The sequence below is a fragment of the Mastomys coucha genome, unplaced genomic scaffold, assembly GCF_008632895.1.
Source record: "Mastomys coucha isolate ucsf_1 unplaced genomic scaffold, UCSF_Mcou_1 pScaffold9, whole genome shotgun sequence".
Classification (NCBI taxonomy): domain Eukaryota; kingdom Metazoa; phylum Chordata; class Mammalia; order Rodentia; family Muridae; genus Mastomys; species Mastomys coucha.
Genome location: NW_022196915.1, coordinates 85,227,003 through 85,243,512, shown reverse-complemented (window position 1 = coordinate 85,243,512; position 16,510 = coordinate 85,227,003). Strand labels below are relative to the sequence as shown.

The window sequence follows — 16,510 nt, the reverse complement described above, 5'->3', positions numbered from 1 at the left end:
AGTATTGTTTATTTCATGTTTTTACACTATACTATGGTTTTCAGAACAGCTTATAAATTTCAAAAGTACTTATTTACCCAAAAGAATTGTAATTCTTGAGACCTCCATCTGGCAAGCCCTTCTCTTAAATATGTTACCTCTAGTCTGCAGCAATATATATTTGCTAAACTCTTGCTCAAAACCCAAAATGTATCAAATCTGTTCATCCCCTTACCAGGGACTTAGGGCCAACCCCCTGTATCCAAAGCGGCTGCTCCAATGCATTCCGCTAGTCTTGGATTTTCCTTAACATCTGTGAACTTTTTCTTGTCAGCATCCGTCTGCAGTGTGCATAGCAGCTGTGGGAAGCATTTGCATTGAATCAGATACTGAAAACAGCCAGATCTTATCTGGGGTGTACAAGATGTGCGGAGGTTAAATGCAAATATTTCACTGGCTTCTATCTTACCTCGAGTATCTGTGTTTTGTTTTGTTTTGTTTTTCTACAGGGAATGGGGATGGGGCAAGAACCAGTTCTCTGATACCAAGGGACCACTCTAGTCTGTGCAGGCCCAGCCTCTTGAAATGACAATCAAGTGACATTATTGTCAAATAGAAAGAAAGAGTAAATTTTGGATAACTTGTTGTAACTGGTGTCAAATGATCCTGGGCTAGCTTATAATTTATAATTATACACAAGATTTCATAACGCAGTGAGTAAAATGTAATCAACACTGGTTCTATAGAAATTCAGGCTGGCTTGCCTGCTTTTAATAAACAGCTTCTTAGCCTTACCTTTGCTTCAGGCATGTTGAGTAAGATCCTTATGTGTGACCAATAATACTTAATGTGGAGTTTGGGATTAGAACAGATACTTACGAAATCCACGCACGCTATGGGAAGGGAGCAGGCTGCAATGAGAAGCTTTCCTTCAGAAGGACACAGTAATTATCCTGTTCATGCTTTAACTTTCTGCACGTTAGTAGTGTCTGATCACTTGTGTATTTCCTTAGGATGCAACATTGTAAACGTTTATAGGAATACAGGAAAAAGATCTTTTCTAGATATTAGCAATGGATACACAGTTAAGAGCTTAGGAGTGCACATTTAAAGAATTTAAATTTAAAAATAATCAACTCTATTCTGAAGCTAAGGTAATGGCAGGAATATGTGAGCAAGTATTTTGAAATGTTGTCATTATCACAGTGCCTGCTGAGGCTACATTGTTAAAGGGACATTACAGCGGAGAAAATGGAGCTCAAGAGTCATCACAATTTTGCCAGCAGGCCTATTTTTCCTCTCCTCTACATTATATATTTCTTCCACACAATGAGGTGTGCAGTGTATTTAAACGAAAATGTAGAAGATTTAAGTTAATGGAGTCTTATTTGTACAATGAATATCTACTGTTGATTTTCTTCATTTAAAGATAATACAGTTATATTAAATTATCTAAGTGCATTTAAAAAGAAAATTTAGAGTGTTCACTATACTCTAAAGCAGTGGTTCTCAACCTCTGGGTCGCAACCCCTTTGGGGCTCAGAGTACCCTTTCACGGGGATCAACTAAGATCATTAAAAAACACAGATATTGACAATATGATTCATACCATTAGCAAAATTACAGTTAATGAAATAGCAGCAAAAACAATTTTATACTTGAGAGTCACCACAACATGAGGAACTGTATTAAAGGACCAGTGCATTAGGAAGGTTGATAATCACAAAGCGCCATAGCAATTTAAATGTTTTTAACTCGCAGGTGTCAGTAATTCGTACAGCCACTAGATGGAGCACTAGACTCGGCTGTTGCAACTGGGCTAGGTGGGAAATTTGATGGCTCTCCGGTTGTGTGGGACACACTAAAATGAAATATGGCAATCATAAGGAAATGTTCCACAGAACATTTCAACTTAGTGATGAATGGAAGACGGAGTTAAATTTCAAGCCAAGTTTCTAAAAATAATTCCAACATGTCTTTTCTTTTTCAATAAATATTTGAAGTATTTCCTATTATAAATTGATATTATGCCTCAGCCACAAATCTGGGGGCGGGGGGGAGCTTAATAGGGCAGTTTTGTATAATGTTCGTTAAAATTTATATGAAACTGAACTTGAGATAGGTAGATTTCTCATGTATCTGACTTTATAAAAATGACTCATATCAGAATCTTGAACACTAAGAGGTTACTTTATGGAGGCTTGGAAATATGAACCAGGGATTATTAAACCATGTCTGAAATCTGTTCTTATTTACCTTTAAAGATAAAGGAAACTGTACACTAATTAGTAATTCCTCCTCTGATGGAAGGATCCTGTGCTGTAACTGGATCATTGTTATTTATAAATTACAAGTCTCATGCAGTTAAGCCCCACTTATACCTACACTCCGTCCTACGCGGTGATCCTAAGTGGCTGCAGATGCCACGGTCTCACTTTTCCCCTGACTCATCAGTTCTTACTGCTATCCATGTATTTCTTCTAAATTTACATCTCTTCTTTTTTTCTGAATGAGATTCTGAAGTGGCTTGGGGAGATTGTCCAACAGCTGTACATCCTGGTGGCCTTTGGGTCTACCTTCAGATAGGTACAGTGCTACTGTTCTGATATGTGTCGTTAATGCACAGCTCATGGTATGCTGACCTCCCCCCTCTAGCAACTATAAGATAACACACCGCCTAGTGATGGTGCTGAGGTAGCATCTAAGAACTGGTTCTTTTCAGGGTAGAATCTTCATGGTGAGTCCAGACAAGAGTTCATATACCATATGAGCTGTATGGTTGTCTTAGTCTGTTTCTGATAGTACAGTATCATAGACTAAGCAAGATCTAAAGAAATGAGGTTGATCATGATTTCTGGGTCTGGTCCAATGTTGAAGGACTGCTTTAGATGGTGGCCTTCTTGATATTGGAGTCCCGAGGTGACTATCACAAGACAGAGACACGAATATTTGAAAGACAACTCCTTAATGCCTCCTGATAGAGATTAAATTTCAACATGAATATGGGCATTTTTTTGTTTTGTTTGATTTTTGGTTTTGTTTTTTTGTTTGTTTGTTTGGTTGGTTTTTTTGTTTTTTTTTTGCTGATGGTGGAGGGCTTTGTTTTATTTTTTGGTGGTTGTGGGGTGAGTCTGGGTGAAAGTCACACTCAAACTATAGCAAAGTATGCTGAGAAATTAAAAAATGAAATATGAAATTTGAAGTGATGAAACTAAAGTTTGCATCTACCTTTATCCCATAACTGATAAGCTTGGAGCAGCTGCCGAAGGTGTGGGAATCTCATGGATTTTCATTTTTAGCTTTATCCCCAGATGTTGTAAGTCTCATTAAAAATGTATGACTCAGGACATCAGTTTTATAACCCAAGTAGATAGATACAGTGATAGCACACCTTAGTCATTCAGCAGTCCTTTGCTGAAGTGGGTCCAGCTATAAGATACATGTCATTGTACCATGGCTACAATTAAACAACTTTACTTGGGGCTCTAGTGGACTTAATATATATGAGCAGTAGTTGTTTGGAAGTGAAGTTAACCACCATTTAGTAAGCATAGTGTGTCACTGTTTAGTAAATAAACAGTTGTTTACATCCTTACTAAAATATTTCACTTTCCCATTTGAAAGGCCCTGTTCATTGGGTGAACTCAGCAACTACTGGTTGAACATTTTCTCCATTCCTATAGATCGACTTTCAGAAGGGCAGAAAAGGTCATGGACCATCCTTGGTGAGCTTGCCCATAGCAGAGCAGATAATTTATTCACACAGTAGCCATGAGAGAGCAAGCATGCAGCCACTCAGGCATCCTGTTCCTCACCTGCAACAGTGCCTAGCTCTCCAGGTGAGCCTGGGTATGTGAGCTCATTCTGACCCTCAACTCCAACCTCCAATGGCTTGCCTATTTGACTCTTTTCTTCCTACTTCATCAGTCAGTAGCTTCTTTTCAGTTTCCAAAATGCCTCAGTGTCACCTGGCCTATTAAGCTCACACACACACACACACACACACACACACACACACACACACAAACACCCAACACACACCCCTTGGGCCCCCAAGTAGGCATTCCATCCTCCAGAGACTTCCATTATGTTGCCTGATACTATGAAGACATTATGGTGGAAAGGAAAGGCATGTGGGGAAACTGAGGCAAGTGAACAGCATTCATGGCAGCTGACCAGATGTGAGGATGAAGGAGGGAATGGCTAAGCTAAGAATAGCCTGTGTGGATGCTTGGGATACTCGTACAAATGAAGATCTCACACGGAGGGTGCAGACATTTCTCTCTCCCACAAAATCACGCACAGCTATGCAAGTATGCTACACATTTTCATTGGCCATGAAAATCCCAGGAAAGGAACCAGGTTAGAACACCCACCAGAGGTCAAGTATTGAGGAAAAAGCACATTTCAAATTTAGGCCCTGGCTGCTCTAGGGCCTGTGTTCTTGTCATTTCACCCAGTATTTGACAAGTTCACAAACCTGCCAGGCTGATCCCTGCAGGAGAGCCACCACTCCATGCTTTCCTGTATGGCAGCACATATGTACTTAGCGTTATTGTGACAAGATGGAACAAGAGGTACCTGGATATGTGCCTTTGAGACTTTTCTCTGATGACTAGCCTTTCTCCCCACTCTATGAAAATTTTATGTGAGATGACACAGACCAGGAATACTAGTCCCTAAATAAAACCAGACAGGCAGCTCTTGAGTGCTCCATCGCTTGGCACACAACTCTTTGCATGCTAATGAATGAGATGTAAAACTGAAGACAAGTGGTTCTAAATCAGTTGCCCTGGTGGCACAGAGAGACCATCAGCAACCATCCTCATGCAAGCAAGCACTTTCCAGGTGGAAACCTTTTCAATCTAGATTTGTATCAAATTGCTTAGAAAATGTTACAAATACTATACTGTTTTCACTAAAGAGAAGGGAGTTCTCTTGACTCATCAGAGAGTTAATGTCTTTTGAAAGAAAGTGCCTGAGATCCATAGTGATCATATTTGTATTGTATATATTGATTTAATTGTATACTAAAAGCGGTATCTTACTGAATCGTTGTTTTAAAAGTTGATCTTTTACATACACTTAAAAAATCTTGTAAAACCACCTGCTGATGAATGTCTCTGTTTAATAATACATTACAAAGTGAATTTTGCTTTCTGAATTTTATTTATGTGAGCGCATATATCATCATGTTAAAATTGCTGTGAGATATTTATGGACATCTTTTCCTTTTGAGCTCCGTGTTATCTTTACATTTATCAGAGTGCTGTGAAGAGAAGAATATCCGGAAATGCTTTTCCTAACCTCTGTGCTTTCTCAGGTTCTACCTGAGAATCGAGCATCACCTAAACCTGAGTGGTAGGAGTACTTGTTACTAGATTGTGTATCTATGGATTGTGTGATTTTTTAATAGAATTATTAAACACAGTATTTATTACAAAGGTAATATAGAACTGTGTTTTGGTAGAATACATATTTTTATCTTTAATAAACTTGGAAAGGGTTTATTTGCGATACTCATTTCAATTAACTCTTTATAACTAAGAAACACTTATTACCATAGAGATTAAAATAATGTTCATCTGAGTAGGAACATGCAAGGCTATGTAACGAGGGACCTAGCTCAGTAAGAAAGTGCTCATTGTACAAATACGAGGTCCCAAGTTCTATTCTCCAAACCCATGTAAAAGCCAAGTGCAGCAGTAGGCCAGCTCTCCAGCGCTGGACAGGCAGAAACTGAATCTGTGAGCTCCAAGTTCAATGAGAGACTCTGACTCAAAAAGTAAGATGAAAATGAAGTGACCCAGTAGTTAAGAGCACTTATTGCTCTTGCAGAGAATCTGAGTTCAGTTTTCAGCACCCACAAAGCAGCCCACAACTGCCTCAGACTCCAGTGTCAGGGGTCTGATACTCTCCTCTGGCGACTGTACACTCCTGTATTCATGTAGTACGTGGGCACACACAGATACTTTTAAATATAACATCAAAAATCTTGGGAAATGTTTATGGGGCAGGTAAATAGAGAGGATTATACAAATGAAACTGCTGGCAAGACAATCAAGGCGTGCAGAGATGGGGTGATCTTTCAGAAGAAATCTTTCACAGAATCTAGCATTCACAGAAAATAGCATTGTGGCGCATGCTTATAATGCAAGATGAATGCAAGATCAAAGTCAGCCTGGTAAGACCCTACCTCAAAAAGAAAATGAAAGGAAAAGGAGAGAAAAGAAAAAGACAAAATAGGCTCCAAATGCGTGTGGAAATGCAAAAGACCCAGGAGAGCCTCCGCAGTCCTGAATAATAAAAATATCCCTGGAGGCGTCAGCATTCTGATTTCAAGTTATACTGTGACCATTGTAATAAAACAGCATGATATTGGCATATAAACAGACACATTAATCAATAAGATAAAGCTGAGAAACCAGATATAAGTCCATGTTCCTATAGCCGCTCTCAATTTTTGGCAGAGAACAAAAATACACCTTGGAAAAAAGACAGCATCTTCAACAAATGGTGCTGGCAAAAGTGGATAGGTACACGCAGAAGAATAACTCCAGATCCCGATCTCCCACCCTGCGCAAAATTGACATCAGTGGATAAAAGCCCTCAACATAAAACCTGGTACCCACCAAGCTATAAAGTAAGATGTGTGCAATAGCAACCCATTATCAAGTAAAAATGGGTATACATGATCAGGTCAATCAGGTCCTGACAGCACAAACAAGTTATCGAAATGACATTGCCCAAATGCCTATGGATTTTGCTCCTATTCCAATGCCATCTCCACACGCACCTCTTGGAGTGTGCTGTATGATCATTTGACTAGGGAAGAGGAGACAAGGGCTTACTCCTCAGAAAGATGAGAGCTAATGAGATGCCAGCGGCCTAGAGAACCGGGGCAGGGGTTCTCCAGAAGGGAGTATATACTTTGAATGCATGTTATGCAGGCACCAATTAGAAGTTGGCAGCTACAGTATTGCTACTGCTTTCTGGGACAACCCTGAAACACAAAAATGAGGGGAAATCTTCTCAGCGGGCAGAACTTCAGGCAGTACACATGGTCATACATTTTGCTTAGAATCAGAAATCAACAGATAATGTGATTGTTCACTGATTCGTGGGGTGTAGCCTGGTTGGTCAGGGACTTGGAAAAAGCATGATTGGAAGATAGGTGGCAAAGACATCTGGGGAAGAAGTATGTGGATAGATCTCTCCAAATGGGCAAAGAATTAGAAGGCACTTATATCATCAAAAAGCGACTTCCCCTAAGGAGGAGTTCAGTAATCAAATAGGTAAGATGACAGTCTATAGACAGCCAGCCTCGTTCCCCAGCCGTCCCTATCATTTCCCAGTGGACCATGAACTTGACCACAGGGACTGTCATTGACCAAGTCTGACCTGGCTATAGCTGCTGCTGAGTGCCAGATCTTCCAGCAGCAGCAGAGACTAATACTCAGCTCCATATGTGAGACCATTCCCTCCAAGGGAGCAAGCAGTGACCTGGTGGCAGGGTAACTACATTGGCCATCTGAGACTAGATACTTGTTCTGGTTATGGATTTGCCTTTCCTTCGCATAATGGTTCTTCCAAAACTACCATCAGTATATTCATAGAACACCTTATTCACCATTATGTTAGTCTGTGTTGTATTGCTTTTAACAAAGGAACATACTTTACATCCAGAGAAGCGCAACTTCTATGACTATGGAGTCCATTGGTCTTTGTTCCCCATGATCCTGAAGCAACTTGCTTCATAGAAAGATGGAATGGTCTTTTGGAGATACAGCTACAGAGCTATTTAGAGAACAGTAGCCCAGAGGACTGGGCAGGGTTCTCTGAAGGAAGTATATACTTTGAATCACCCTTCAGTATTATGGTATGGTTTCTCCCATACCATACCAGGATCCAGGGGTCAAGGATCAAGGTATGGAAAGGCAATAGTTCACTTATTATCACTCCTAATGACCCACTAGGAAAATTTTTGCCTCCTCTTTCTGTGACCATAAGTTCTGCTATTCTAGAAGTTTTGTTTCCAGAGATAGCAGTGCTTTTGCCAGGAGACACACAAAGCATTCCATTGACCTGGAAGCTCAGACTTCCTTCCCCCCTGGCTCTTCAGCTCTCTGCTGCCCTTAGACCAACAGGCTAAGAGAGGAATAATAGTGTTAGGAGGGGTGCTTGATCTAGATTGCCAAGGGGAAATTGGGTTGCTTCTCCAAAAACCCATAAAAGATTATGTCTGGAGTGAGAGAGATCATTTGGAGAGTTTCTTCCTGCTACCATGTCCCTTGATTTAAGTCAATTGGAAATTATAATAACCTAATCCATGCAAAATGACAACAGGCACAGAACCTTCAGGAAAGAAAGTGTAGGTTACTCCTCTGGGAAAAGAAACAAGATTTGTTGAGGTGCTTGTAAAGGGTGAAAAAAAAATACAGAATGATTAGTAGAGGAAAGTAGTTATAAATACCAGTTTAGGGTCATGTGACCGATTGCAGAATTAAAGATTACAATTGACATGAGTATTTCTGTCATATTTTGTTAAGAATGTGTTCTTTACTCAATTTCCTTATCATGTAATATAACATCAATTAAAAGAATATCAGTAGTTATCATTGTTAAGATTTAAAATATCAAAAGGCTATCCTTCAAAGAGCATTGCCTCCTATTTTAAAATGTATGTATTTGCAGTTGTATAAAGGATAGTTGTAGCCTGTTAAGCATAATTATGACCCGATTAAGAGTACAAAGCACTAATCACACATTAGTGATTATGTGTGAGATAGTTGTATCATGGTAGACATCATTACAGCATGATTTTTTTTACTTGGAAATTAAACTTGGCATAAGGAGTTACGATTGTATATCCAGGTGACAGAGTGAACTTGGGATGGTTACTCCTGGTTGCCATCTTTACTACATCTGGAATTAACTAAAATCCATTGGAATGATTAGTTAATCACCTGTGAGGGGCTCTTTTCTTCATTAATTTATTTGAAGTGTGAAGACCCACTTTTAATCCAGATCTTTTGAGGTTAGAAGATACACCATTAGTCCAGATGATTTGAGGTGGAAAGACCCCCTTTAGTCTGGAACACATCTCTGGTGTCAGCCTGCATAAATGACCTGGAAGAAGGAAGCTCTTGATCTTTGACTGCTTGCCCTTGCTGGCAAGTCCATTCCTTCACAGGCATTAGAGCCAATGTTCCTGGGATTCTCATATATTCTAAATACCATCTAAGACATCCACATAAGACCTGGCACCTTGAACTTATAAAGGAGGAAGTAAGGAATACAATTCAACTTACAGGCACAGGAAAGGATTTTCTTAACAGGACCTGGTAATATAGGCATGAAGATGAACAAAGATCTCATGAAACTATAATGCTTCTATACAGAAAAGCATTTGAGGAACAAGTCACTTTGTGGAATGAGAAAATAAAAATCTTTACCAGCTATACATGTGACAGAGGGTTAGTATCGAAATGAAACTATGGTCTATGTATTCAGCTGTAAATACAAATGAAATTCTCAAGTTAATTGGATAGAGCTGGAACACATTTTACTGAGTGAAGTAATCCAGACCCATAAATCAAATGCCCCGTATTCTCTCTCATATGCTAGCTTTGAATCTTTAAAGTCATACATTTAAATTTGAGTACCAAAGAAGGCAGGAAAACAGTAAGGGGTGTTGTGGGAGATTTCAAGGGTGTATGCAGAGTGCAGGTGGCAGGAAGGAATAAAGGAGAATAATGGAACAGGAAGAGTTACATGAGAGAGGGCTAAGGGGATAAAGTAGAGGAGTTAACATGAAGAGCTACTAACACTGAAGATCTTTTAAAAAGCCATGTGGAAACCTAATGTAGAAGCTTCCTAAAATGTGATCCGCTGCACACGCCATAGGAGTTTGAGTTGGGAGTCAATGCCTCTTCAAGACACCTTAGGTTGTCAAATAAAAATTCAGTGCCAAGTATGGCTACTTGGTTTTCAACTGTTGTTCTGTGGGTTCCTGTAGGACTCCCTCTCAAACATTACAGCCTTTGTCATTGTAACCTTCCATAACTTGATAATAAGACCCTATTGTTGAAGATAGCTCACACATAAGTCATACAACATGGAGACATCAGGCTGGTACCTACCTGATAGCCTTATTGCTACTGCTTGACTTTCATGTTGCTGGAAGGCTCTAGGCATAGTGGTTTAGTACAGGGTGGACACCGTTTACAGTAGTGAAACCATTGAAGCTGCACACTAAAGGAAGATAGGCCACTCCTGTGGGGCTGGATACTGAGGACTGCTGAATGGCAGTTAGAAGCCAGGGCTGGCACCTGTGATAATCATGAAAGACGGAGAATGCCTGCCCTACCTATCTATAGAATAGTCTCAAATAAAACTCTTTCCACCCAAAGAGATTTGGAACTTGGAGCCAGTGTAGATAAGGTTACCCCTTTTTCTACAGCAAAGCAGAAAGGTGTTGAGGTGGTAGGTGCTGAATAAAGTTTTGGTCACCTGAGATGACTTTCAGAGCCAGTTGATTGTCTTATAATGTGTCTGTCCCTTAAAAGTGAGAGTGGGAAATAGAGTCATGGGATTTCCCTGGTAGGTTACAGCAGGAACTGTGGGAACAAGGGAGCCGTGTAAGTGAGAAGAAAAGCTTAAAGTCTTGGCATACATCTGTGTGACAGGCTCAAGAAGAGTCTGCAAAAGAAACATAAGGTAACCAGACACGTAGGCAAATAAGTGTTGACATCTCGTGGAAACACAAGCTCAGAAAAGTCAGAGAGAGCATTGTCCTTTGACCTTGAACTTTTTACTTTCTGTAAAGTAGATTTTATTACAGAATATTTTCATTCATTAGTGTTTGCTTTCTGGGTGAGAAATCTAGACTTTGTGTTAACAATACTGTCTATCCAGTAAGTTGTAACTGGGACCTTGTCTGCTGGTCCAGTTCTGACTAGATCTCCTGGATTATTAAAGCAGTAAGTTGACGTTTGGGGTGGCAATATAGAAAGTAGGTAAGACTCATACAGACTGGATGAAGTGGGTTTGCTACTTCAGCTGCTAGATTAGCAAGCTCTCAAGATCAAATGTATTAAAAGTCATGAAGTCACTTAGAAAAAGGCATGATGTGTGGAAAGTAGAAAATACTATTGTTATCAGGGTCCGCCTTTATAGAACGACACAGGAGCTCACCTAGTGGTAGTCACACACAATGAAGAAGTTAGCGCAGACAGTTCAGAGGAATGAAAAGTAACACATTGCTTGTTTCATTACATTTCCAAGTCCAAATAAATCGACCACACATACAATAAATTGGTCTCCTTGGCCCAGGCAGTTTTGTACTTAAAATGCTTTCGAAAGCAAAGATTGGAATGGATATCCAGTTACCTGAACAATTTAATTTGTTCCTTTAAAACGACAAACAAAGGCTTGGAGAGATGGCGCAGAGGACCTGGATGCTGATTCCCTAGGACCTAGGTAAAAGAGAAGAGAAAGTTAAAAGGAGAAAAAAATATGTCTAAAGGCACATGGTCCTAGCACGGGAACACAGCAGACAGGAGAATCCCTGATTCTGTGGCCAGCCAGTCTATCCCAGGCAGTAAGCTGTAGATTTAGGGAGCAAATATGCCTCAAAATATCAAAGTGGAGAAGCAATTAATGAAGACATTCTATGTCAGCCTCTGGGATCTACATAGGCTTGTGTGGTTAAGCACACCTAAGTACATTTTTTAAAAAAACATATAACACAACACACACACACACACACACCTGTCTTCACATCCCACACAAGAGCAAAGATGTATTTTATTTATATTTCTTCACAGTAAACAGGATTACCTTGAGTTTCATAACCATAAAATTAAATATTCTATAATGTGCGGTTTGGAGTTTCACAGATTGTAGGAATAGATGACAAGCCTATGCGTTATAGATGAACAGCTGCTTCCAGAAGTTGAGTTCTGCAGCTGAGAACCCAGTTGCAGGTGGATAATTGAGCCCATATTTGGCCATTCGGTCTGGTTTTAAAGCTCCAGGTAGCATGGGCTGTGTTAGCTCCAAGAGGGAGTGTGGCCTAGCCCATCCTTGGGCAATGCAGAGGCTTGTAATTCCAGCTCTTTCCTGATCACCAAGTTTCTAGTTCCTTGTCTTGAAAGTACCTAATTTCCTTCCAGGTCTCCATATCTGTGAACTTTCATGAACTGATGTAACAGAAACCAGAAGACAAGATAGGAATCTTGCCTCCCCTTATAATCTCTTCCCTTATATGCAAATACCATTCCTCCAGTGAAACAGGTTGTCACAGCAAATATGTTGAGCCCTGAATCAAATGAAGCTCATTTGTCAGTGTCTGGGCCCTGTAACTTTGTAAAAGTTAAACATATTTCAAAAATGCACTTCTGAACCTAGAAAATGCCTGTACTTCCTGTTGCTAAAGGGGTTCCTTTTCAGTTGCTTGGGAAAATAACAGAGGAGCCACGGAGAGCACGGGGGTTTTGTTTAACATGGGCCTTTTGAAATTGCACATTCCTCTAAGTGTATAGCTCCCACGTCATCTCTGTATGAAAAGGCACCTGCCCTTTGTTTCAGTCCACATTTACCTTTTAGCATTTCAGGTGGTGAAATGGGAGGCCGTGAAAAAGTGATATTTTTTGTTTGGTAGGTTTTGGGAATCCATTCAATACCTGATGTTTTCTTTAGACTTTATTGTACCTTCTGCTGGGTAAATGCCATAGAAAGGCATGGAGCTGGTCTTAATCCTTTTCTTTAACCAGAATGGAAAAGGACAAGTATCTCAGAGTAAATGAGTTTGTATTGACTGTTTTGAGACAGGAAAAAAAAATCTGATATGAGTTGCTTATTTTACCAGGACACTTCATTAATAACACCCATTAGTACCTTGGCAAATGCTGCCTGTATTATGGACAGGAATTTGTGTCCAACGTGAACTCCAAGAGTTGCCGTTAAAAAACTTTTAGAACCAGAACAAAATGATACTTTAAAAAAGTTATTATTAATGAGGGGGTGGTGAGGGAGGGAGTTGGGAGGGCCTTAGCCCACAGTGCACATGGGGAGGTCAGAGGACACCCTTGTGGAGTTGTGGTGTTCTTGCCTCTGTTGCCTGCATTCCAGTGAGGTGGCCAGCTGGAGGGTAATCTCCCTTAGCCCGTGAGCCACCGCAGCAGGCCCCAGGCGCCCTCACGCCCATCTGGTATGTTTGCTTTCTTAAGATTATGCTGAAGATGCTTTATTAAAATATGATATGTCAGAATGAAAGAAATGGCTTAAAGGGAGGCTGAACCGTACCCCCAAGGGGTGTCAAAGTGTCGCCCAACTAGCCAGCCACCTTTGTCTTTATATTCTTTATTCTACTTTACATTTTAACTTTATGTTGCAAAAAAAAAAAAAAAAAAAAATTACATAGGAAGACCTATTGCTACAGCATCATACCAAACTTTTGCCAGCAATTTCATTCTCTTTCATAGAATTAACATAAGAAATAAGAATCAACCATCTACGGCCATACCACCCTGAATGCGCCCGATCTCGTCTGATCTCGGAAGCTAAGCAGGGTAGGGCCTGGTTAGTACTTGGATGGGAGACCACCTGGGAATACCGGGTGCTGTAGGCTAAAAAAAAAAAAAAAAGAATCAACCACAGTCTGATAGTAAAGTCACAACCTCCAATATTTTGTGAATATTCTAAATATATGTTTTAAACGATTTTGCCTGTGAAGGGTTATATTTGTATGTGTTCATTGCCTAAATGGAAGTAAAAGGGTACAGTGGGGTCTGGAAATACAGCTCAGTGGTTAAAGCCCTGGATGCTTTTCCAGAGGTCGTAGGTTTGAGTCTCAGCACCCACATTATGGCTCACAATGGTATGAAGCTACAGTAACAGAGGATCCACTGCTTCTACTGCTTCTGTGGCCCCAGACATAGCAGTGCTGCCTAGACCCGCACACAGTCAAAAGGAAATCCCTCCACAGTAATAATTTATTAGGAAAGAGGTAGGCATACATTTTTGTTTTCCACATATTTCTCTGGAAAACAGTTTGAGATAAAACAGTTTGAATCCCACAGTGTGGGATTCTGCTACTAATAAATTAATCTTCCAGGGAAACTTGCTATTCCTGAAGAAATTAGCAGAATTTTTTTCACTCTCAACCCGGTCCATCTTGGTGAAGACTGACCAATGAAGAGCAAGGCGGACAACCTTGTTGCTCTGTTTATGTTGTTCACGCCTATGCCTTTGTCTTATTTTATTGTGTTGTGGGTTTTTTTTTTTAAGCTAGATTCTTATTCTGTAGTGGAACGATCATGGAACTCTCTTTATATCCCATAACAGTGTCAAATTTGGGATAAATTTTCTTGCTACAGCCTCCCAAGTGACAGTATTTCAGTTTTGAGCCACTAGGTCCAACTCTAAGCCAACTCTTCCATAGAAACAATTTTGTATAAAATTCACTTCACATTCTGTCCCTGCCACTAATTGTCTTTTAAAGTCAGATGTTCATTTTCTTTATATACATAAATAAAAATATCCCTGTTTTATATTCACATATAAATGCCACATAGTGCACAAGTAAAGACAGACAACTCATCCTATTAATTAAGGTGATATTTTTGGCTACTGTGATGGCTCACTGGATGAGGGAGCTAGCCACCAACCTGAGATTGATCCCTGGATCCTCCATTGTGGAAGAAGAGAACCAACCAAATATGTCAGGTTGTGCTTTCAGATCGATATGTGTCTAATTGTACATATGCACACTCCACATACACCCTGAGTCACTGATAATAAATACATAGATAGATAGATAGATAGATAGATAGATAGATAGATAGATAGATAGATGATAGATAGATAGATAGATAGATAGATAGATAGATAGATAGATAAAATTAAAAAATTAAGTATATTTCAGGTGAAATGGCTCAGTGGATAAAGAGCCTTGCCATTCAAGTTTTGTGGCCTGGCTTCAATATCCAGAATCCACATAAACATGGAAGGAGAGAACTGATTCTACAAAGTGGTTATGACCCCCACACATGTGTTGGTACCATGGCACATGAACACATGTGTACATATCATATATATCCAATAATGGTAATTATAAAAATTATATTTAAAATATGATTACTGAAACAACCTGAGGGCTTGATGGCTAAAAAACATATATTCAAATAAATAATTTATGTTGGAGAATTATACAAAAAACCAGAACTATCATCTGTATATGACCGAGACGATTTTTAACCTTTGAATTGAGGCTCTTCCTTTGAGGATTTGGCTACCATAACCCAAGTACCCCACTAACATCCATCACCAAGCTAGCTGTAGTTGAAAAAATAGTGTGTATTCAAAAAGCCAACCACAAACACAGTGTCCATGTCTTAGATCTCGGTTCGGTGGGCTCTCTAGAGAAGGCCAGATGCTCCATATTTGAGTGCACAGAAGACCATGTGTTCTGTGTTGTAACTGATCAATGTTGACCTCACTAGTAAATAACCCAAACAACATATAAAAAAGGTAATGTAGACATGTGCCAACAAAAACATATTTACAGACACTAATGTTTAGCTTTCATTCAGTGTTTGCAACTATAAACTATCCTGCTTTCTATCTTTCCTTCAACCTTTAAAACTGGGGAGCATGGCTGACTGATTCCTTCTATGCGTTTTTCAAGTAAAACAGGCATAAGTACCATTATTAAATTGAAAAAATAACCATGAGGAGGAAACTGGAGACTATGTTTAAATTAAACAAGCAAATCCAGTTCATCCACAGATGGCATGCAGCCTGTCTGTGCTCTGGGCCACATCTTTTTCCCCTATGCCCGATGAGGTGAGCCTGGATCTTCTTGCCCCCAGTTCTCCTCACACCATCAGCTTCATACTTATGCATCCTTTCTTTCACCTGCAATAGAAATAAGTCCATCAATCCTGCTGTAAACTCCATCTGCTACTTCCTCACCAAGACAGAAATATACAGTGTCCTAGCACCAACTGAGCAATGCTTTTCACCACCACCACCACTACCACCATGGCCACCATCACCACCCTGCCAAGAAGAAACAACAATTCTCAAACTTTGTGAATACAACAATGAGAGCACAGGTGCTAAATAAATGGACACTTAATAAATGGACCTCTCGAAAGTGAGAAGCTCTTACACAGCAAAGAACAAGTGACAGCCTACAGAATAGGAAAATATTCTTTTTTTTTTTTTTTAGATATTTTCTTCATTTACATATAAATTTCTCCTTTCCCAGTTTCACCTCCAAAAAACAAAGAAACAAATAAAAACAACAAAAACAAACCCCTGTTGCCTCCCCCCTCCCCAAGCCTGCCACCCCACCCTCTCGTACTTATTGGCCCTGGCATTCCCCTACACTGGAGCACAGAACCTTCACAGGGTCCTCTCCTCCTATTGATGATTGAATTTGCAACCCTCTACTCTACACATGCTGCCAGAACAATCAGACCCCTCTGTGTGCAGTCCTTGGTTGGTGGTTGAGACCCTGGGA

The 16,510-nt window shown here is 40.0% G+C and overlaps 1 protein-coding gene and 1 non-coding gene across 15 annotated transcripts in view; both read left to right on the top strand.

The window, feature by feature from the left end:
- The window catches only part of Klf12 (Kruppel like factor 12), a 411,614-nt gene that overhangs the window by 378,459 nt on the left and 16,645 nt on the right, over positions 1-16,510 (top strand). The window lies entirely within an intron of this gene.
- Positions 13,494-13,612, top strand: LOC116085431. Its single transcript, XR_004116544.1, has one exon. It is a non-coding gene; the product is annotated as a 5S ribosomal RNA (ribosomal RNA).